Below are 25,042 nucleotides of genomic sequence, written 5' to 3'. Positions count from 1 at the left end.
AAAGTAGAAAGGAAACACAGTAAGTCAAATCTAAAGTTTGTTTAAAATGAAATATAGTCAAGTTCTCTTGAAATTCCAGTTTGTCCCTTTGTATGAAGGGAGTGGCACACAGAGACATTTTCCATACGTAACATACTCTGATTTCCTTTGTAAAACAGAGATTAAAAGAGTTAGAAGAAAGAATGCTGTATACTAAAGGGATTTGCATATATCATAACTGCCTAAGTGGGTTTACTGGCTCACAAATAGCAAATAAGATCACCTAGCACTCAGGCAATGAGAAGCACTGGACAGTGGAACCACAGTAGTATCATTATGTTGATGCATTTCATTTTAGAAATGAAATGATAGGCTTTCAATTTTAGAGGTTGTGTTGGTTTTTTTTTAAGAGTTACAAGGACAAATTAAATGAGATGAAAAGGAGCAAGGAAAATTTCAGGAAGAACACTCCTTTCAATCACAGTTTGCTGCAGGTTTTAAAGTGATATCCAGGATTTCCAATATTCTGTCAGACTTTCAAGGAGAAATAGACTTCACCTTTTAGGAGGAATTTCTGTATTTATATTTTTTAGCTATGGTCAATACGTAATGTGCACAAAAGCAATTTCAGTATAAATTTAGAATCTTGATTTTCAATAAACCAACAGTTATTATCTCTTGATTTATAGGGGTATTAAGAAATACATACTAAACTTTCAGGTAGGGCACATGATAGAACTGTTAATTACTTTGTAAAAACAGGTAATGCTTAGTCAGAGAAAGATAGATGAGGTGCTACCCTTTACCCTACTGAGAATCCTCAAGTGCAGTGTAACATCATTACCGTGGTCTGACAGCCCCATCTCTTTATGACAAACAGAACAAGAAGTACTTTCAGAGAAAAGGCAATGAATCTTATTTAATATATTTTATCCTAGATAGTACGAAAAAAAGGAACAACATAGTTGTGAGGATGAGAAATGAAGCCATTCTTTAGCCACGTGTTTTAGGAGAAAACAGACTCTTGTCTGCCTATCTTGAGGAGAATTAATATTCAAATAGTTTAGATTCATGAACCTACTGATTCAACTTTCAAATCAACAGCTGTCAGTGCAGCAGGAGGAACTCCAGGAAACTTGTTTTTCTGCTTATGTGTATCATGCTTGGTCTCATACATGGATATAAAATGAATTTACAGAGTTAGCTGTGCACATGCAAACAGTGTAAGGGCAGAGGAACATCTCTTGGTTGAGCTTCAGTCACAATTTTCCCTCTCTCTCGTAAGGGGATAGGTTTGTTTCTGTGTCATTAACTTGGCTGAGCGCATGATAAAACTCATGATGGGAGGCCATGTCCTGTTAGTATTCTACTCCCCGTGATGTTCAATGGGTTCTCTGTACTCCTAACTGCTGCACAACTCAATGGCATTTGATGTATAAGTATTTTATTTAAAACCCAGATATTCTTCAGGTGCAAGCTCCTTGTTGTACCAGCATGTTACTTCTCTGTAAACTGCATGCCATGTTGAATTTGCTATGGGAGTGTGAAAACTAAGAGGATGTGTGATTAGGCCCTGTGGAAAGCAATGTACTGGGGACAGCAGAGGCACGGGAACAGCCTAGTATCAACTGTCAGGCCCAAGGGTCATAGTCACATCCTCTTATCATCCACAGTTTGCATGTCTTCCTAGCCTTTTCATCTTCCGAAGAGAAAACTGACAACATCTGGCAGTTGTTGAAGAGTACTTGGGACCATGGATTTTGTCACACTGGGTAAGACAGTTTATCTGTTTGTGACCAGCCCATCTCTCTGCAGCACACATGTCAGCTCTCTAACTGCATCCCAGGCCTCATGCAGCAGGGGTTGGAAGTCTTCTATAAGGCGGTGGCCTCCACGGGATCTGATGAAATTGTGAGATCTTTACTGGCATTGCTGAGCAGTGACGGACCCAGCGAATCATCGCAGTGATTTCAGCTGTTGAACAGCTGCTTGCTGTTGAGAGAAAAGGCTTTCCAGTTTCACATTTTTTTGCTGGTTGCTGCTTATGTATCATATGGTATGTTAAACCTTCCAGGTGAGTTTGGTATAAGTGGTGGCATTACAAAAGCTTCACTTGAAACAAACCAGGAAGGACAAAACAAACAATACTGAGGTATATGAGTATTTTTAGAGTGTTTGATCGAGGTCTACAGCAGCAGTTCCTCATACCACTGCCAAGTCACTCAAAAGATGGGAATGCTAAACTAAATGAGAGGTTATTTAGTCATCCTCTTTACATCTGTGGAAGACGAGTTTATGATGACTGCTCTTTTTAATGAATAGGTGTTATGCTAGAGCCTGAGGGTACAGCAAGGACTTAAAACCACAACGAGTCCAAGAGGAGAAAAAAAATCTAACTGAGAGAATGAGGCAGGAGGTTTTGTTTCTGTCATGCCAAGGACTTTCTTCTATGCAGAGAGTGGGAAGGTAGAATGACGCCAATGACTGTCTAGTCTTCATATCTGTGTGCAGTGCCTTCACTGTTTCTGTTCAGTGAACCAACAGTTTGTTGAACTTCTGAGGCAGCATTTACATTTTGGTCTTCTTTTTACCTAGTTAGCAGAGTAGGAATGAACTGAGACAAAGGCTAACACGAAAGTGAGTTTCAGCTAATAGTAGGATGCAGGCAAGTAAGAACATTTTCTCAGCTCCTTTCACTAGATGAACTTACTGTCTTGCAGTTTAAAAGTTTTGATGAAATGTTTGTCCTTGGTGAATATTTAGACATAAGATAGAAACAAAGTTGTTCTTAGTGATATCTACGCTTGACCAAACTGCATCCTTATCATAATTCTTGCTTTGGCCATTTTTGGGGTAGATTTCTCTCACGCAGATTTAGATGGAGCTATTTGTGAAGATTGTCAATGTAGTTTTGCCACCTGCTAGCCTATCAGAGAGTACTCACAAAGGAGGAGCTATGTACTTTTATGTGGACTTGGAGAGGAGTAGATCTTCTTAACCTAGGAGACACATGACATAACATATCCTTATTGGTCATTGTCTGATTTCCAATTGATAGTTTTTTGTTCTATTATTATGTTCTGTTTTTTTTTTCCTTCTAGCTGTCCCAGAGAACAATCTCCCTTAGCATAGTTCTATCACGGTACCTGGAGTACTTCATCATCCTCATGCAAGGAGCACCTTTCTTTTCAGCATTTCCCATGCTCTTACCTTCAACTGTCACAAGGATGGAGCAAGGCTCTTCTCAGTGACAACCAATGGTAGGACGAGGGGTAATGGGTTTAAACTGGAACACAAGAGGTTCCACCTAAATTTGAGAAGAAACTTCTTCTCAGTAAGGGTAACAGAACACTGGAACAGGCTGCCCAGGGAGGTGGTGGAGTCTCCTTCTGTGGAGACATTCAAAACCCACCTGGGTGCCTTCCTGTGTAACATCGTCTAGGTGGTCCTGCTCCGGCAGGGGGATTGGACTAGATGATCTTTCGAGGTCCCTTCCAATCCCTAACATTCTGTGATTCTATGGTTCTGTAAATTTGATACTTGCTAGTCATGCTAATTACTTCTTTCCTAAGGAATTGGTTTGAAGAGCAAACTAGGTCAATTTGAGAGAGCTTTGAAAAACAGAGTTCATAATGATAGCATCTGTGCCTTTCAGCAAGAAACAAGATTTTTAAACTAGTCGAAATAGACAAATCTGAAAACTTTAAAACACCCAAGAGGAGTACAGTTGCAGTCTGATGACTCAATATTAACAAAGAGTTAATGATTTAATCAAGTCACTTTGTCTTTCTGCTAAAGAAAGTTTCCTTCTTGGTGTATTTTCATTGAAGATTTCTTGAATTATCTGTAAATTCTACCTACCTAATGCTTAAATGGGATCATTCGACTGAATAACTCTCAAAGCGAAAATACATACGGAGTGTGTTCAGTTCTATTGCTTGCATATTATTGCAGCTACATCTTCACTAGATGAATCACTGTCATCTCTAAATTTTGGATTAAGCTTAGTTTAGAATTTGTAGTTATAAATCTGCTCTGTTAATGGTTACCATATTGATTCCAGAGAGTAGTCAGACATTGTTCAAATATTTGTGCCAAGACTTACAAGACATCAAAATTCTTACAGAAGAGAAGAACTCACAAAGTTCAGTAAAAAAACCAACAACTTCTTTAACTTTTCCCCTCCTTCTTTACCTAGATATACTAAATAAAATGAAAAGCAAAATGAATCCTGGTTTTGAAAAGGAGGTATTTGAGAATCATAGAATAATTTAGCTTGGAAAATATGTTTAAGACCACCAAGTCCAACCATTAACCTAGCACGGGCAAGTTCACCACTAGATCATGTTCCTAAGTGCCACATCTACATGTCTTTTCAATACCTCCAAGGATGGTGAATTGACTACTTCCCTGGACAGCCTGTTCTAGTGCTCGACAACCCGTTCAGTGAAGAATTTTTTCCCTAATGTCCAGCCTAAACCTTAACTGGAAGGAGAGCCTAAAAGAAATGGGAAATTGGATTGGACCTGCCCCAGAGACTTTCTCCTGGAAATAAAACTTTACAGGACAGTTATGTCTTTAGAGTAAGTTTGCTTGTGCCTATGAAAGAGTGGACAAATTACATTACTGAATTTCCCAACTGCTTATGCCCAAGAGATCATATGAGTGAAATAGGTCTTGAGAATTTTAGGCAAAATATGCATTAATTTAGTCTAGCTTGCTTCTAAATAGTTAATGGGGTAGGTTAGGCTGTTTTGCAGATGTGGTAAACACATCACCTGAAATGAAAGAAGAAGAAATAGCACGGCTTACCCTGAGTCATCCAGGCTACAAACCACAGAGTAATAGAGAAAGATCCTCCCGTATTTTTCACAGAGGAGAAGCACACTGAGTAATCAGTGATGATTAATAAACATTATTCAGACATGAGGTAGGAGGACAAGCAGCTTTCCAAGTAACTCCCTTTACTACAGTAGCCAAGTGGAAAACAAATCAGCTCCTTTAATTAGGACATGATATCTTTCTTGCTTGTTACCTCATCACCCAGCTGCAACTTATCATAACCTAGTTTATGAGCTCCCAAGGATGGAGAGCATACTTTACAGGAGGCTGATGCACTACTTACTGCTGCAGAACCTCCTCTATAACTGACATTGTAAACACTTTCACTAACAGAATAATACAATTCAAAGACAGTATTACTCTCAGGAAAATGTTTGTAGATATAAAGCTAGCAAATTAGGCTGGCTATATGTGAATTGAATAATAAATCCTAATAAAAACAGTATCAAGAAGAAAATTTTATTTTCTTTTAGCTTATGTATTAGATGGAAGAATGGTCACATGATATTTGAAAGAAACCCTAGCCTTATGAAAGGTCATGCTTATGCACAGTGCTAATGTTGAGAAAAAATCTAACCCAAACAAAAATAAAAATGCCTTCTGGAATAGAAATGTTGTGTACATTGCAGAGAAGTGCACTTCCTTAGCCTTTGAGACACATTATACATTATTTATTGTCCATGAATAATTTGCTAGAGCAGTCCCTGTGCACCTTCCATTACATAGGCAGCACAGTTGCTGAGGAGATTTCACCACATAATGTTCACCTCCTGGGATATTTCCAGAAATGAGCAGGTCCCCGGTCTGTTACAGAGCTGAGGATTTTTTTCTTCCACTTTCAACAAAATGAAGGGAAGCCAAAATGAGGTTTGATTGAAAGTAAATGTAGCTGCACACAAATTTGCCAGTGTTTTGAAGAAATCTCTTTGCTCTGAGTGCTAATCTACAATTCTTGCTTCATCTTTCCTCTTCCCTGTTCCAGCAATTTCACTTTCAGTCTTGCATGAGAGAACTTTGACAGGTTGATTCATTCTTGCATTGCTGGTCAAATCCTCATTCTGCAGGAAATACGAAGATCAAGTAAACATTTTTTCAGCTCTTCACAACTCCTTGAGGTACCTCCTTCTAGGAGATTCACCTTTCCTCTATTTTTTTCCTTCAGTTTCCCAAGTCAAGGACTTGAAATTCTCAGGACTTCTGCATCGCCCAGTTACCAACGCTTTCCTCAGGAGAAGAGCTCTATGTGGTGTGATCACTATAAGCTCTCCTAACCCCATTTTGAACAATGAATAATTTCTTATTCCCCTTAGAGGTCCAGAAGTTCAGCACTTCCTAACCTGTATCCAAAATAGAAACAGCTTCACAACTGTTTCTGTGGCTAGAAAATCAATGGCTTACCTTCGTGAATTTGCTTGACTGGTTCTTCTTGGCTTTCTGCCCAAGATTTTGATACTACTTTTGCTAAATGAGCTTTCACTCTGGATGATTTTTTTTTTTTCACCGATCACTTTGATATTCATGCAACTCTTGTATTTTTATTGTCTTCTCCACTTGTCCTCATAGACATACAATGAAAAGAAAAAGGTTCTCAGGTGATCAGTAGGTACTTACTGTATCAGAGCCTTTTATAATTGCATCACAGGAAATGAAGCTTGAGAAAATAGTCAGAAGAGAGAGACGGCTATACCACATGGTAATCTGTTCTGGAAGTATGACATCACTTTCTTTGGTTCTAGCTGCCTGTCTGTTGAAAAGAGGACCTTAGAAAGGTCCTACTAAACTCCATAAAAAGCAGCATCTTCTTATTTTCTAGCCGTAAGGAGGAAGCTTTTAAGAAAAACATTCTGAGAAAGACTTTGCAGGACTTTGGGGGATGGTGTGGGTGTAATCAAGAAATATACTTCTGAGTAATTCTGAAATCCTGAACTGCAAGGCAAGAGTCCAGGTATCTTTAATTAACAGCTGCACAGAGCTGATATCTGCCTGGCAAGCTGGGACCTCTTTTCTTTTTATTATTAAAAAGCCTTGGATTATGTAATTTGACATGTATACAGGCCATGTGAATATAGTTATTTTCATTTCATGTCTTTGTCTTTAGGTTTTTAGTAAGTTATGAATTTCCCTATATGATATGGAAACACATGAAGAGATCTCATGTCTGTACTATTAATATGTTTTCCTTAGAAAATGAAAGAAATAAGGTTAGATTTCAGTTGTCCCAAGGTAAATAATCTCATCTCTACTGGAAAGGTTACTCTGCAATCAAAGTTGTTTATGTGGTTTTTTTTTTGTTTGTTTTGTGTGGGTTTTTTTTTAACTAATGTAAAGAGCTCAAGGGGGCTACTTTGTTAGGACGCTACTGAGTAAAACATATTAGAGCAACAATGTGCTGAAAGCTGGTATGTGGATCCTATCGATATAAAGTGACATCAAGAATATATTTTATGCTGAAGAAAAGAACCACTGTAACAACATTTATTCTTCGATCAAACAACAAGTAGGTTGTAATTCTTCTTGAGATTTGGAAAAAGGAACTTCACCTTCATTGCTTGCAAGCTATGTGGCCTCCAGACACTTGGAGTTTATATGACAAAGACAACATGCGAAGGAGGAAGAGTGTGAGTCCTGGTGAGGATGTATGCATTCATCACAGGAATGTAAAAATGCAGTACAGGAAAGTACAAATAGAAATTTGTGATGCCCTAAAACTCTTGAGCTCTGCCAAAGGAAGCAGCAGAAATGTAGGCAAGCGTTTGCTTCTTGAGATAATGTTCCCAACAAGCCATCATTTTTAGTGAGCCTCATGTTGTTTTTCTGGGAACTTTATCAGTGATATTGTGAACAAGAGAAAAAAATATCAACAAACAGGTTGCAGAGTGAACAATCACACAAGAAAGCAAAATATCCCTCTAAGAGGTTAAAAAACCTCCTTTATTTAAAAACCAATTTCCTCCACTTGTGAACTCTTATTCAGTCTTGGAAGAGAAACACATGCCAAGAACAGTGCCTGAAGCCATGCAGTACAAGAAGTCTAGCATTGCCAAGCTCAAGGTACAACATGTTGCTATCACGTTTGATCCGAGAAGCAAACTTGACTGAGGGAGTGGTTGCAAGTCTTATAAACAAAAGGTTCCCCCCAAAGTGTGGAAGCATCCCTGCACTGAGCTCATGCGGAGGGACTTGTGAAGTCTTAGTCTTTGTTACTCACACTTAAGGCAGGAGGTGGTAGGAAAGGAACAGTTTTTCTTTCCCCCAGCCATGGCTCTTGCTCATGCTTTACCTAAGACGTGTCTTAAAACTCACAAGAAACTGTCCTCAGTGTCCAGTGAGAACTATCTTCAGAGAGCACCAACCCTCCTTGTGTTAGGATGATTCGGATATTGCAGATGTTGTACCCTATGGTTTAGCACCTAACAGGAAAATTTGCCTTCCATTTTCACCAGAGACAATATTTTGGATTCAGCATCTCACCAGTCTTTATAGATGCCTTTCAGCAGTGCTTCAGAAGGGAAAGCTTTGGCATTCTGGGATTTTGTGCAGAGCTGTGAAGTACCTCTGCCAGCTGTTACTTGCAAGAACGGCTGCAGCACCTGCTTGTTCACATGAATACCTCTTACCTGGCAGCACAAGCCCCCACGCTCCTTCTCTGACCAGGCTCCGTTGTTCCAGTCCATGCTCTGGGATGACAGTTCTTCACTTCTGCCTGGACACACTGCAGCACTCTGTGTGTCACAGCACTGTTAAACCCACTGAGTTTCTTCCTCATTCATCTCTGCCCTCACACCAGACTTCCTGTGCAAAAAAGCAAAGCTTCATTTTACAGGACCTGGAGACCAGGTTACAAGTGAGATTGGTGTTAGACATAAAACAAGCCTAATTACAGTAGAAATTCTTCTCAGCTTCTTTGATGTCTCTCACCCAGAGGCCCTAAGGCATCTTTTAGCTTTCTACAGCCAAGGTTTCAAGGTCATTACAGTTGTTTTCTTGTGTTGCTACTCAGTCCAGCTGGAGCTACTGAAACATTCCTGTTTAGCATTCTGTATAGCTCTAATTCTCAGCTGGTTTTGTCAGTTTTCTACAGAGCACACAAGATGTTATTAACTACAGAATGGTTTGTGTTACAAGTTTATTAATGATGACTGAGATGAGGTCCCTTCTGGGATAGTACCTACCTTTTCCACAATAGTTGAGACAGCACAAATTGTTTTAGGATAGAAAGAGATAAACTGAAACTGCTGAGGGACTGGAGCATGATTGTAATTACATAAAGCAGAGCAATCAACATGTAAAGAAACATTCAGGCTGTCAAGTCTTCCTTTCTAAACCTTTAGAATAAATTCATTTAACATCTTGTATATGGCTCAAATTTTTACAGATCTCATGTTATGCACTAAGGATTTGAAGTAAAGCCTGAAGAAAATAGCTACACAATAAACAATTCATTTTATAGATGGGACTGGCACTTATTTTATGAGAGCATATGGTGAATATTTAGAAGACAGATCTATGCAATTCAATTTCACCTTCAATATACATATTTTCCAGTGAGTGGCTTAAGGCCAAACAGGATAATATCCCTTGTGAATCCCCCACACCACTCTCAATTGATTCAAGACAACTAATTTAATGTGGGCTGCCAGTCATCTGTGGATTCTGTAAGTTGAATGCTTTCCCAAATGTTAACCTTCTTGGGACTAAGCACTCTTCTCTCTCTGGTTCGCAAGGGAAAGCTCCTATGATAGCTAGATGTATTATTTTTGAATATGATGCTAATTTATGGGTTTGATATTCTCAGCACGTAGAGCCTGTGTGACATCTTAATATTTAAGAAATCTCTTCTGTTTGCAGCAGGGAACTGATAGTTTATTGACTTTTAGCAAGTGTTAACAAAAATCAAAGCATTTTTGTTTGTAATGGTATTTCCCCCTGTAATTCTGCTCTATTTTTCCTGCTTTGAATCCACAGTGCCGTAACAGGATCAGTATGAGTGGGTGTCCATGAAAACCCTTGCTTGGAAAAGCTGATTGCAAAACCAGGATTGCTCTTTACCACTGTATAAGAGGTTTAGAACCTATATTGTTCTTTAAAGCATATTCTTGACTTTCCTTGACTGCAAAGAACAGTTTGAACCATTTTTCTTTTGCAGTGGAAGTTAAAATTAGTCACCCTTTTTGCTATAAAACCAGGAAAGTTGTATCTCAGATATATTACCTTTCATCCCCAAGGCACCAAATATTTAGTGGGCTAATGGCCCAACTGTGAAAAATAACAAAAAAAGTTGTCACACTGTATTATTGAATTATAAAATAGATCTCTAGAATCATTTATCTTAGAAAGGAGCTTTAAGATCGTTGAGTCCAACCACTAACCTGGCACTGCCAAGTCCACCACTAAACAGTGTCCTTAAGTGCCGTATCTACAGGTCTTTTCAATACCTCCAGGGATGGCAACTCAACCACTTCCCTTGGCAGCCTGTTCCAATGCTTGACTACCCCTTTGGTGAAGAAATTTTTCCTAATTTCCAATCTAAACCTCACCTGGTGCAACTTGAGGCCATTTCCTCTTGTCTTATCACTTTCCTTTCAAGTAGTTGTAGAGAGAGGTAAGGTCTACCCCCAGGCTCCTTCTCTTCAGGCTGAACAATCTCAGTGCCCTCAGCTGCTTTTCATAAGACTTGTTCTCTAGACCCTTCACCAGTTTCATTGGCCATCTCTGGACATGCTCAGGCACCTCAACGTCCCCCTTGTAGTGAGGGGCCCAAAACTGAACATAGGATTCAAGGTGCGGCCTCACCAGTGCTGAGCACAGGGGGACAATCCCTTCCCCGATCCTGCTGGCCACAATTTTTCTGATATAAGACAGGATGCCATTGGTCTTCCTGGCCACCTGGGCACACTGCTGGCTCATATTCAGGCAGCTGTTGATCAACACTACCAGGTCCTTTTCCAACCTAGCAGCTTTCCAGCCACTCTTCCTCAAGGCTGTAGCGTTGCTGGAGGTGGTTGTGACCCAAGTACAGGATCCAGCACTTGGCCTTGTTGAACCTCATACAGTTGACCTTAGCCCATAGATCCAGCCTGTCCAGATCCCTCTGCAGAACTTTCCTGCCCTCAAGCAGAGCCGAATGCTCCCACAAAGCTTTGCATTGTCTGCAAACCTACTGAGCGTGCACTTGATCCTCTCATCCAGATCATCAGTAAAGATAGTATCATATAACTTTATCATTATCTTTATTTTTATCATTATTTTTAGTATAACATGGCTGAAATAATGCAAGGCTGATAGCCTAGGAGATGGTTCCTGGACCAAAAAGCCTTACAAGTCAGATAAAAAACCGTTTGTCTCTAAAATAGCTCTCGCCAAAACCTAACATTTTAAAGATGATGAAAATAAGTTGTACCTCTGAGTACATTTTGAAATGAAGTGTTAAGGAACAGACCCTTGGACAACTTCTACTTTCCATCTGTAAGGGGGTTCCTGCAGACATGGCAGGCATGGTCGCTGTACCTTCATTTCCTCTGTGCACAGGAAGCTCAGAAATGGTTATAAGTTGAAGTATCTGGGCTAGATTCTCTGTCTGAGTAACTTTGGTGATTCTCAGTGGAACTATCAGAGTATTTTCTGTAAAGAAATTCACCCACAGGCTTTTGATGTAGATGCAAATGGTTTCAGAAGTCACCAGGAAGGTCAAGCCTTGCAGTAAATTTGTTTGCCAAATTTTTAAAATCAGTAAAAATGTCTAGTATGAGCCAGCATCATGATCTGGATCTGAAATGTTTGTTTTCTGGTAAAAAATGAGGTGTGAATGAGTATTTGATTTTGACTACATGGAAATCTGAGTTTCTAAGCTGGGCTTACAAAAGAAATAAGGCTGTTTAAATGTAGTTCTAATGCGAAGTGTGGTCTCTGAGAATAACACGGTTGGCCTTCACCCTGGGACTTTGTGTTACTGGTGTTGGCAGTTAATTATTGGGTACCTCCTTGCCCTAGGTTAGCATAAAGGGTAGGACCCTGGATTTAGGATGCTGATGCAGGTTCTCCTAGAACTAGAGCAACAGCTGAAACTTTGGCTGAAAATAAGGAACCATTTAGGATGAAAGTTGTAGATCTTTTGCCAGCACGTGAGAGATGAATGGACAGATGATGGCAGGCATCTGGGAGGAAGAATGATTGCAGATAAAGGTATCTGCTAGGCTCTTCGCTTCATCAGCTATCTGCACAGCCTCCAAAGGCAAAGTTAATCCTTTTCCCTGTGCTTCTCATCCTTACCACATAAATGCAGTTAAGCTACAGATTTCAGATGCACCCACACATAAGATGGTTAAGTTTCTTTTTTATCTGGACACTTCAAAGAGGTTATACAGTTTTTCTTATTTTCAAATGTGATGTAAAATGGAGTACAACACCTTTTGTGAGTAGTTTGGATGCGACATCTCAAAGGCACCCTGGAGCGCTGTCCTTCACGCCCGAGCAGCTTGATGTCCTGCCCTTGCACTGCGGCTGGTGAGGAATGGGGAGTGGGTTCTCTGTCTGGGCTCTGGTGCAGCAATCGATTTGCTGTGAGTGCCGTGGAGCTGCCCTAAGTGCTCTCAGCTGGGGGCCTAGTGGGAGTGGATTTCTTTGTGCCCCACAAAACTGCCAGGGCCTGATCCTGTATTCTTTTTCTTGCTAAATCTCTCAGGTGCTCTAGGTACATGTGGGATGGGGATTCAGGGCCCAAGACGAGGAAGAAAGGGAAACCCGCTTCTGTGAAGAAATTACAGAATTATCAGCACTTCTGGAGCCCAAGCAGTGTAATTGACCAGACTGACTGAATCACAAGAGGAGAGAAAGAGGCAATCTAATACTCCACGTCCACCTTTGTTTCTATCTGTAAGTTGAATGTTTAAAACTGCAATGAAGAATTATGAAGAAACATGAAGGTGACATTTGAGAGGACTCAGAAAACATCAATTATTAATAAATGGAGCAAAATTAGATATAGTAATGAACACTGCTCTAAAATGGACCTTTCTGCCATCCTCATTCTTCAAGACAGAATGCAGGCTGCTGTTGATGCTAAAGGAGAATGAGGTTGCAATAGCATAGCTGCTTCTTCATAAGCATATCAGGACTATTTAGAAAGCAAAGCTTTGTCTTTTAGAATTAAACTTGTGCCCTGACTTTGAAACCTGACCTTACTGAGAGTGTGTGAAGGACTCATTTGATGCTCTGATATTGCTACAGCGAGCTTTCCTCGTTTCCTAGAGTAGCACTAGATTTCCAGGAACAGTTTTGTCACCATTTCACTCTAGGGGTTTCCAGTGCCCAGACAGTCAATACTGGAATGGTTTCACAGTTTTTAGCAAAAAACAAGCACTACATGTTTCTTCCTTTTCCATGCCTGGTCCCAGTGAGCTGAGTAAGGATGGGACTGAGGAGAAAGAGAGCTCTGCGGGTGCTGGGGTCCCTTTCAGAACCACAGTAAAACCCTGTCCCAGCTGCTTTGCTATACTGGTTTCCATTGTGAAAGAATATATGCACAACTTCTGGGCACAAGCAGGCACAGACCAAACCTTGGTGCAATCCACAGAGCTAAATATGACATTAAACACAACTGACCTTTTTGTTTTCTTCTTTTGTTCTTTGTTTTAAACCCAGGCCTAGTCCCACCCTCAGTGCAGGAAGTGTAAGGAAACAGGCTGAGGTGGTACTAGATTTCTTTTCCCCAATCTGTAGTACCATACTTGCTGTACAAACAGGTCCACACAATGTGCCCACTCCTTGCCAAGCTGGCCTCTAATTGTGCTGGGTGGTGGCAGGAGGCCAGCAGCACCTTCGAGACTGATGTCGCCACCAGTCTGTGACATGCCCTCAAGCACTATATTTTCACGAGGATCCATGGTCCTCATTCACCACTGAATCAGGTGCTTATTTGCGTTAAAATCCGTATATATGGCAGTGTGCCACCTGCAAGTCCCAGAAGATCCTCAAAGATGCTGGCTTGAACTGAGAGGTACTTTCCATGATAGCGATTGAGGCATGTGCACCTGTCACAGTCCCATGCTGGAGATCGGCTGAAGTACGGCATTTGCAATGCTGTTGTTTTGTGCTGTCATTCTTGGGAAAAGCAGAAAACATAAACACAGGCAGATCCATGAATTCTCCCACTCCAGCCGCCCTGCTCATTTTGCTGCGCTCTCCCTTGCATGCAGACCATGCAGCGCAGCAGCTCGGTGGGAAGCAGATTCTCCTCTGGGCACTGGCAAACTACAAAAGAGACAGCACCGGAAAGCCCATGGCCAGGATCCTAGCAGACAGAGGTACTGTCTTCGTGGAGGGTGCCAAACAGCACCCAGAGCTGGTATCTGGGCAATTTTGCCATGTCCAGAGCAGTGTAGCCCAGAGGAATCCAGCCCAGGGCTACAATCCCCTTACAGTGGCTGGAGGTCAAGGCTATAATGCCTTGTCTCTACTCACTGGTGAAGCTTTAGGCAGTATAAGACATGGCTCAGTAACTTTCATTAGGCATTTATCAGCTAAAATGCTTGACAGTACTAAGAGATCTGCTCCTTAATGCCAGAGGGATGCTCTACCGCAGGCTTCCTTTCCTGAGTCTGATGTCTTCCTTGTTTCATGGAAAAATGGATAGGATCTGGAAGCTTTTACTAAACCTTGCCATCGGTCTGCTCTAAGTGCAAAGGCAGCCTTAAGTGAACTCATATAGCTGAGGAAGGACCAAGAATGGTGTGTTTTCCAAACCCTGCTGCACCTGATTAAGCAAATCATTTAACTTCTAAATGCCTCAGTTTCCCAGCTGGCAAAACAGCAGCTATCACAGGAGAGAAAGCGAACTGCCATGTGCTCCCAAGAAACAAATGGCTGTGTAAGCATTGCCTGGGCTCATATAGAATCGTAACAGGGAAAAGCAGGATCAAAATTCAGACAGGTGCTTAGGAAAGAGGCTCAAAGTCAGATACAGTCCTGCTGGGTGCTGGTGGCTTGCATCCTTCATCTCACCTCCTGGAAATTGGATGAGCAGTTATATTTTATGTTAGCTGTCACTTACTCTTGCTGTGATGCTGTCTAACCACTCCTGCTCAGACAGGCCAAGCTTTCTGGATTAGTAACTTCTCCACTGTTGGATCTCCCATTCAAGTTTAGAAATATAAATACATCTTCACAGAGAGCACACATCGCTAGAAAAATGGGAAAGAGCATTCCTGTCCTCAGTCACAGGACAGAGCCAACTAAATGGCATCCAGCCTACATTATGAAAATAATTAAAAGTGGAAACCTTATGGCACCTTTCCAGTACCTGAGGGGGACTGCTTACAAGAGTGTGTAGTGACAGGACAAGAAGCAAAGGTTTTAAATTAGAGCAGGGTAGATTTAGGTTGGACATTAGGAAGAAGTTCTTTACTATGAGGGTGGTGAGACACTGGAACAGGTTGCCCAGAGAGGTGGTGGAGACCCAATCCCTGGAGACATTCAAGGTCAGGCTTGATGGGGCTCTGAGCAGCCTGATCTAGTTAAAGATGTCTCTGCTCACTGCAGGGGGGTTGGACTAGATGACCTCTAAAGTCCCTTCCAAGCCAACACATTCTATGATTCTATGATTGATTCCATGATTCTTCTGCAATAACCTATTTCCTGAATGGCTATGAATTTTCTCTATTGAAAGAGGGCAAGTTTCAAAACACTTCTTGTAAATCTGTTTCTCTCACTGCCAGAAACAGGGAGACAAAGAAATTCCTTTCTCCTGCCTTTACTCGTTCAAATTTAATTAGTGCCACAATTTCTTCCTGTATTAAGCAAATAGCTTCGTCTTCTGCAAGCCACTCCATCACAACATCGTTGCACAGAGATTCTGTCACTAAGTTCCTGGTAAAGTACAGTGCTGTAACAGAGAAAACTTCTTAAAATTGCTTGCAGAAATCCTGGTATATCGTCACTTGTCAAGCTCTTTGGCTCTGCATTGTCAGGTGTTACATTACTCTATGTAGCAGGTAGTTGTAGCCGGCAGCTCATGGAAAACTCCAACATTTCCGTAACTGCTCGCTCAGGCCAGTCACCAGGAGTGCCTGGTCATTTATGCGGCTACAGACAACACAGCAGTGCTACATTGACATCAAACACCTTCCCAGTACAACTGTTCTTTATCCAGGAGAAGGATGAGGTGTGTCTGGGCTGCACTTCTGGGGGCCTTTCTAGCCCTGCCTCCCCTATTCCCAGAGCACAAACCTCAGCACTCCCCGCCCTAGGTATGAGGCACCTTTGCTTTCATCTTGCCCTCTCTGACAAACATATGTGGATGTGTGTGTGCTTGTGTAATTACGGGGGTTTTTTTTGTGTGTGTATACATAATAAAAAGAGTCTTCACTGCACTCAGGTCTTTCCTGAGGGAGAGCATGAGCAAATAAATTATGGGACAGATGTTAGTCATGCTGCTTATTAAACCATGGGATGGTAGCGTTCAAATTCTGAAGTGGTAAGTGTGGCAGGACTGAACAGAACAGAGAAAAATAATTTTAGGTGTCTGTTTCTTATAACCATATTTTCAGAGGGGGTGAGCACACAAAGTCTCCTTGATTTCATTTGGGACAAAACGTTTCATTTCCATTTCTCATTTGGAAAATACTGGGTTAACTGAGGACAGCCCTACCTCATGTGATACCTTCCTGTGCAAGGCAGTTGTTCCAATCAGGTTGCCCGTGGGCTTTCCAAAATCTCCCAGTGAATACTGGTGCCTTTTAAATATTATTTTTATCTTGCTGCTAAAATTAATTGCCAGAAAATCCAGTCAATAAGCTACACTTCAGTTAACTTGAAGTGAAATCTGTGCCCATTGTCTCTGCTCTCTAATCCAGTGTAAAGCATCAGGAGGACTAACCGATGTTTCTTACGGCTTTTGAATGCGCCACTGAGGGAATAGGTGTCTCAGAGAAGTTTTTGCAAAACATATGCTCTGTTAATGCACTGTGTGGCTGTTTTTAACAGCCATCCTGCCATAGCTCTACAGTATTTGACAGATGTTTTGCATTTTTACAGTCTAGTGGCACGCTATAAACCATGTCTTCAGTGGGGAAGGATTTGCATGCTGTTTGATGTATGTGCCAGCCCATGGCCCTGCTGCTCCCTAGAGCAAGGGCTTATTTGCATAAAGCATGCATCAAAAGGAGGTATACAAACGTGGTAGCATGCTCAGATGCCTGCTGGAAAAAGGAAACTTTCTGTGATGAAGGTTTAAAGCCAGTGTACGCATATTTTTACAGTGTCTGTATGCTTCATCTGATCATAGTGATATGGACAAGAAATCAAATTTTATCATGTAAATCACTTAGAAAGAAAAGCAACAACAACAAAACTGGCCACAGCTTCTATGCTATTCCCCAGACATTTCTTCAGTCACCATTTTGCCTAGTCCTTCATTAGCACAGAAAAAAAATGCTAGACTTTAATCACAAAGACTTCCTAAGTAGATTAAAGGCCAATTTTCGCTGTCCATTTAACTTATCTTTAAAGCTCTGTATTGTATTTATCTTCTTAATCTGACCCAAGCTTTTATACACAAATACTGATTAAGAGCAGTGGAGCAAATACTGTGTGGTGACTCAGCTCTTTAATTTCCAAAGACCAGGTTTGCAGCAGTCTGCAGTTAGAAGTCGAGTGATGCTGATATGGGATAGAAAAAAGATGCTGAGAGGTGTGGAAAAATCTGGCTGACTGACTTCAGTGCTGGTCTGAAGGACATCTCCTCTGCCCAGTTTAGGAAAACGCCATTTTACAGACCATGGAAGAAAACCCCAACATTATTAGGGGTCTGGTTTTACCTCTGCACAGATACCTATACCTATACCTATAGGTGACTAGATGTGAAAAGATAAAATGGATAGAAAGATAGATAGATGTACATATATACATACATACATACATATATACATAGATAGATGTATCTTTATCTGTCCTTTTTTAGGAGACTGTTTTCAATCTATACATTTAATTGTGCTATCTTCTGTTTTTAAGTGGCTGTGCTTTAGTTGATGTACTTTTAGAAAGATGTAATGTCCAATGTGCTGCCCAATGTGTTTTATTCCTATATAGGAGCCGTGGAGGTGCTGTCTCTCGGCAGCTGGCAACAAACTTTATGCGTGTTATTTTCTGTTTAAATGATTGTTTCTAGGCTGTAATTACTGTGTCTGTGCTGCAGTATGCACCAAGCCTAATCAGTTCATCTGTCAGCATTGTCTGCCACTCTGACAAGAGACTGAAATCATTGCAGGCCTGACCTAATAGATGTCAAGGTTAAAAATGTCTCACTGCTTCTTTAAATGCTCTAAGACTGATGGAGTCTTCAGAAATGTGCAAGTGAATTTTTAAACTAGATTTTACTGAGTGACCTGACTCCCACAGAAAGAAGTATTTCCACATATCCAACACTTTCTGATATATAGGTCACGGTAAATTTAATTAACTTGCTGAGTAGCTCAAATGGTAATTTAATTTTTGTGTGGGGTGATATTTTCTTTCCATGTTCAGGTCAGGAGTGCCCTCAGGTAACACTGGGCTAGTTCCTTACTCCATTCCCCATCCTGGCTCCACTTGGGTTTCAGAGTTGCCTTTGCCTAACATGAAGAACCAGCCCTGGAGGGATGTTCTATGCTTCTGTTGGGGTGATTTCAGGGTAACTCACTCCAGTGAGAGAAACTGGAAACCCTGGCAGTGGGTTTGGCTGAATAAACCAGTTCTGGATCTGGGAGCAAATAATGGCTGAGCAGCACTTGTAGGGCAGGGTCCACAGTGAACTGAGGTTCTCCTGGTTCTTCAGGAAGGATTGGTATGAATCAGGAGGGCTGCTGGTCACCTAATCCAGACCTGCATACCAAACCCGAAGGCTGCTTCTAAGCAGGGAGATGTTTCTACTAAATTATTTAGCTCTGTGTTAGTAAGATGTGCTAATTATTTGCTGTGTAGGAGAAAGCCATGTACCTGATCTAGTGGAGAGGCGTCCCTGCCCATGACAGGGAGGTTGGATTAAATGATCTCTAAGGTCCCTTCCAGCCTAGGCCATTCTATGATTCTATGAGGAGGTGTTATACCATAGTGCTGCAGTTTCTGAGTAAAAAATAGGCTTCTGTTCTCCATGCAAAAAAGATTGCATGGTTCAGGGAAGAGTGTCACACAATTTCTCCTCCGTTGAAGGAGTGGTGCGACATTCTTCAGAACATCACCACTTGGCAGGCCAGTCTATCCTGCCTGAAGACTCAAAGGCTTGTTGGAAAAACATGGTACATAGCAGCTCTATCAGCCTGGTGTTTCCCTGTCAGTCAAATGTGGACTGATTTTGAGAGACACTGTCAGTATTATACACAGGCCAGGCCTGTAACCTTCTGTGGCTTCCCATACACAACTCAAGGTTTGCTACAGCCAAGCCACACATCCAGGGCTTCTCCCAGAATCAGGCCCATAATTTACCAAACATGGTTCAGGGTGCTGTTTTGCAATGGGCAATTCTGTCTTTCCTGACTTCTTATCACTATTTTCCCCCCAACTCTTCCATGGTCCTACTACTGTATTAAAAATATCTATTTAATATGGTTTTAAAAATCGGACTACACATCAATTTCGATTTGTAAAACATTTAAAATGCCTGTGCAATATAGTTCACTTGCATTTTATATGTTCATAGTAAAGCTGTGGTGCTGTCAGAGACATCACAGTGGGAGGAACACAGATAATTTGTGAAGCTTGGGCTTTGATTTTTGTGTAAGATGTGATTTCCATGACAAACCACAGTGACATTGTGCTGCAAAAATACCCTCTCAAAAGTCGTTGGTTTTGTCATGGAAATAGCTGTGACAAAATCATGGTCTTTATTGTTCTTCCTCTCATTCATATATGCAAAATAGTTTTGGGGTTTTTTTTCTGTCCTCCCAATGCAGCATGCAGAAAAATCAAGCAAGGAACAGCACAATACACATCTTCTCTCAGACAATGTCAGGAATCAAGGCCCTATTTTAAAGAGAAACACACAGAAGCTATAGTCAGAGACTTGTGATAAAAGCTCCCAAAATGTATTAGTTACTTAAGTCTCTTCCCCCGGCAGAAAAATTGATGAGATTTATGTTCTTAATCGCTAAGCAATTAACATTGCAATTCTAGTAGTTAAAATATACAGAATGCTCCTCTCCCATGTAAAGTGGGAACTTTTCCAGCACCCCAGAATTTTTCAGCCCCATTGCCTGTTTCTGTAGGGCTTAGTTTTCTGGAGCCAAGCTGGTTCCAGTCAACTCAGTGAGAAGTCCCTGCTGAGCAATGCCTGTGGGATGAGCCTGTCCATGTGTACTCAGCTCTCTCTTCCGCAGCCTAATCCAGAGGAATCACAGCAGGGGAGAGGAGCAGGAAAAGGATGAGGAGAGTACCTGGGTCCATGACATTCTTCTATGTAAACCTATTCTAAAGTCTTAGTACAGGGATTAAAAAAAAATCCAATTAAGGTATAAAAGAAAAAATATTGTGGCACTTAAAAAGACAAAACAAAATTTACTATCGTTGACATTTAATAGGATTCACATTGCATAGCCTAGCAGCACTCTTCTCTTTTAGTTCAGTGTTCACTTATGTTGCTCAGCCAAGCATGTTGCCATCAGTAGACATGTAGAACACTACCTTCTTTCTTCTTCTCGTTCAGATACATGCAACTGCCAAGTAAATTGTTTTTAATTTAGTTTTTTTCTATTACCTTCTCTTCTTGGATCTGAGTCCATCACCCTGGGAAGACAAACACAGGCACATGAGCGCCTCATCCTCAGCAAGGGAGTGTTTCTGCCACCCACCTCTTGACCTCCTGTAGCTCTGACCTGCGACTGGCGGCTGCTCAGCCAGAGGGACTTTGCTGCCAGACCAAGGACATCTGAGGAGCTGCTTTGGGTCTGTGCAGTCCCAGCCCCACATTTTCTTCCACATAGTTACTTCACAGGGAGGGAGCACTGCCTTCCTTCAGGCCAACTCTAGGTTGAGAGGCTGTGCTGGGTTTGCTGAGCAGCTCATTGAGCCCTCCCTGACCTGCAGAATCCTGCCGACATCAACAAGTGCTCTTAGAATTTCTCACATTTTTTTTCAGTGGATGCTTAGATTGGCCTCCTGAAGGTGTTTGTACACCAAAAAAAGAGATTGAATAGTAAGGGGAGCAGTCCCAAATCTGTTCTGCTAAGAAAGAAAAAAATAAGTGTTTTTCAAGCAATAGATGCTGTTTTTTTTTATTCTAGAGACATCTATGGCAGGCTGGTAATCACCCTCACCCAAACCTGCAGGCAGGATGTCTCATACTCCAGCAAGACGGATAAGAAGATGATAAACAGGGAAGGGAAGCAGAATTTGCTTAGAGCCATTAGCCTCTCCAGAAAGCAGGCCAGGCTATGTGAAGACTAAAGACATTAGCTGTCACTTTTTATGAAAATTGTATGTACTCAGCAGCTTAATAATACTATAGCAGGTTGCAGTGATTTAAATAAAAGGAAGTAAAACCAGAGGAACAAGGATCAAGCAAGAGATGTGGTACCTCCAAAGAGAGCATGGGGGAGCTTGATGGCTCCAGGGAAGGAAGTGTAGGGGGAAGATGCATGACTTGGCGTGCTCTACGTACACTGAGATTTCCTCTGCCAGTGGGGGATGTGAAGGGAAGGAAGTTGTGAGGAAGGATAGTCCAAGCCCAGTCCTTGTTCAGGTACTGAAGCACAACTCAGATGTGGTGTTGCCACATTGTCCTATTTTGGGTCTTTCCTTGTGGACTTGGGTAGGTTAAGAGGCTGTACACTGCTACCAGTGGTTCGTATCCACGTCTGCCTGATGTGGAAAGGGCACATCTGACTGTGGAGAGGCATGAAGTAAGGAGGAAGGAAAGGGTGTCTTGTCCCCCTCATGGTGCTCATGTGGACAGTGTTGTGGCAGGAGGGACACCCCAACACGCTGGGGTGCTGCAGCCCACCCTGAAAGCTGGATGGACTGGGAGGAATACACAGATTGCAGGCCTGCTCCTGATCCCCTCTGTGTTGCAGGACCAGAGCGATATCCCCAGGCCATCATCATAGGCACCACAAACCCCGGGGTGAAATCCAGATATCTATTTCAGCTTCATTGACAGATGAGTTCATATCCCCTTACACTAATTTGTGTGGCAATCTGTGAGGCTTCTCCTGCCCTGATTATTCATGAGGCAATAATTCAGATACCCCACAGACAGTGAGTGAGCTGCAGACCTTCTGAAAAGGCTTTTCATTTTCTCTTAGAAGCATTTAAAATAATCTTAGATGGACTACAGACCTGTCATTTATTTTATGATTTATTTAAACAATTGTGGAGCACGCTGGGGTAATGCAGGGGCAGGAGGGAATCCCCCAACACCACTAGCAGCAATATTGCAAGATAAAAGCCATGGTGTTGCCAAGGAGCCAGCAGAAACATGGGATGTTTCTCAATGTCGCCGTATTTGCTAATTAGACTAGAAAGGAGCTTATGTATAATTAATGTGACTCTTTTTAAGATTGTACGCACAATTTCTGTCTGCGCTTAACCCTCTCCTTCTTGCTATTGCTTGCTGTCTTGCTTTTGTTTCAGCCATTCGTGCTGTGTCCTGAGCACTTCTTTGCCTGTCAAGCCACAGGCAGCTGCTAATCCTCACAGTCCTCCCTATTTCAGGATGGCCATCAGCTAATTCTGCAGGCTGGCATATCCTTGATTTGAAAGGCAAATACCCCTTCCTGATATCAAAGCTACAAATCAGTCACCTGAATTTTCTTCTGCATCATTAGAAAAAAAATTACAGCTGTCATGAGAAACAGAACAGCATTTTTACTTGCTGGTAGTCAACACTGCTTGTTCATTTGCAACTTGAACTTGCTTCATCTAGGAGAAAGAGCTTTTAAGGACGCATCAGCCCCTCCCCGCTCCCTGCAAAGTTGCTCCTGAAAATTGAGATTTTGAAAACAAGCAAAGATCTTTCAGCTGTGGCTTAAGTCTTCTTCAATAACCATTGTGACTTTTCTTTGACCTTCTGAACAGTTCTTGCACATGCTCCTCCTTCCACTCCCGAACTGCAATTATTGCAACAATTCAGCCAAGTAGTGCTGCAAGTAGCTTTTCCAAGGAAGTAGGGTGGCCACCATAGACAATTTTAAGCATTCAGACCTGGGGGGTGTCAGTCAATTTAGCACTCACAAAAAATGTTAGCAGTGAGGCTCTGAGACAGCTGGGAAGGCAATTATCACTAATATGACTACTGCTGCTTGGGACTGGACACTCCTTATGTTGGCTGGGGCACCAGAGAGCTATTAGACACCAGTAGTTTGCAGTCATTGTCTATCTTGGTAAGTGGCAGTTTTCATAATGATGACCCGGAGGTGGGTATTTTCACTCTGAGTTAATAGCCAGGGTTCTAACTGAAAGGGGAGAAGTCAGACCTCATCTGGCTATTTGGGAGCTAGGAAGTTTATTCTCATCCAACAGCTGAATTAAACTTCCTAGAAAGTCAGCCATGATGTAGTAGGATGGGATATGAGCGACTTACTGCTTGACAGAGCTAACCAGGAAGACTTCTAGGGATTCCAGATGGTGCTCTTTAACAAATAAGCCTCAGAAAGCCTCGGTAAAGGAAATCGAACAGGGATGAGCCAGTTCAGCAATGGCATAACCAGTCAGAGCAGTTCTGGGGCTCCCAGAGAAAGCATGTGGACAAACAGATGGTCCCAGGCAAAGCATATGAGAGGTTTCCACCTCCTAGAAGAGTGCAAATTCTTGGCTGCATTTGCTTCTCAGTTTTAGGCACCACTTTTACAAAAGCCCTGCTTTTATTGGTCTCTGTGTGTAATGCAGACAAGACATAAGCTTGGATTAACAGTGGACATGCTATATTTTTGGTGTTGTGTTTAGCCGGCTGGTTTTCACTCCCATGAACGACTAAAAGCCACAAGCCATATGGCCTCAGAGGAGCTCAGAAGATGAGTCCCACTATTTCCTTAAACAGCTGTTTCACAGAGTTCAGTGCAGGAATTTAGAAGCCTCTCCATGGCCTGATCAGGTGCTCTCAGGAGTCTGTGCAGCACAGTGTATTTGGCTTTACCATGATTTATTTCATATAAAGAAGCATTCTTCTTCCCTTATGTGTAAAGGAGGAGTTTGGGGGCTCTTCCCTCCCAATTAAATGAACCCGGGAAGTACCATCGTAAAAAAACATCACGAAGCACTCAAGCAGCTTGTAAATACTGAGGGTTTTATTTCCACTTCATATGGTCTCCAACAGACTCTTAAGCAAGACCAGTTACAATTTAGTATGCCCAGAGGTCTCCATGGTTTTCCCAAAACGAAGGAAGTTCTCAGTAAACACTGTACATAGTCAGTTGAACTGCTAACAATAATTTAAAAACTCTTTTTGTAGAGTCAATGCAAGAATACCAACAATAAAAGTACAGTACAGGTAAATTCACAACAATATTACAGTGGAACAGATTGACTCACATTTACGTGATGGTACAGTAGCAGTATGTACATGCACTAAAGTGCGAGGACCCAGAGGCATGCAAGTCAAGTATTGTAGGTGTATTTTACAGCTAACTCCGTAAGACTTTCTGAGGCATTCTTTTTTTTACTTTTTTTACACTTTCTCTTGTGTTTACCTGTATTCCCTTCCATCTTGATTAATACAAGTCTAGCGAACTAGCTTAATGGCTTTCTTCACTACTTAAAAGGTATCGCTTCAGACAGTTGAAGCATCTTTAAGAACCTTACTTTTAAAAAACAGTAACACTGACATTAAAATAGAATAAAATTAACTTAAGACCCTAGCTTTACATGAAATAAAAAAAACCAACCCAAAAAACCCCAAACCAAAATTGAAAACGTAACAGTGCAAATATAACCAAAAAGGCAGTCAGTATTTGGAGAGAGCGCGAGCACGTATTCAAATTCCCTTAAAACTTAATTTACATTTTATTTTAAATCTTGCTTTATATCATTTTTACCCCCCCTTTTTTTTGTTAATATACTGTATGTAGAAAAGATGGAGACAAAAATAGTTTTCTCAGCTATGAAAAAAATTAAGTTATTACAGGCACATTAACTGTTTCATTCTAGAAACACCTCTGTTTCCCAGGTCAGACATTCAGCAGCTGCATCTGAGAACATTCTTTGACCTCTCCAAGGGGACCTCTCTCTTCTTGGCAGCAGAGACGGCTGGCGGGCGACCTGG

The 25,042-nt window shown here is 41.6% G+C and overlaps 1 protein-coding gene across 1 annotated transcript in view; it reads right to left on the bottom strand.

Moving 5' to 3' along the window:
- Window positions 1–24,050: 24,050 nt before the first annotated feature.
- MTCL1 (microtubule crosslinking factor 1) overlaps window positions 24,051–25,042 on the bottom strand; it is a 92,444-nt gene continuing 91,452 nt past the window's right edge. Inside the window, exon 16 of the mRNA XM_009878370.1 lies at window positions 24,051–25,004. The gene's annotated coding sequence lies outside the window, so the exon portion shown is untranslated. The remainder of the gene's footprint in view (window positions 25,005–25,042) is intronic.

The sequence above is a fragment of the Apaloderma vittatum genome, unplaced genomic scaffold, assembly GCF_000703405.1.
Source record: "Apaloderma vittatum isolate BGI_N311 unplaced genomic scaffold, ASM70340v1 scaffold1470, whole genome shotgun sequence".
NCBI lineage: Eukaryota > Metazoa > Chordata > Aves > Trogoniformes > Trogonidae > Apaloderma > Apaloderma vittatum.
The sequence above is the reverse complement of the archived record's forward strand: the minus strand, read 5'-3'. Positions and strand labels throughout refer to the sequence as shown.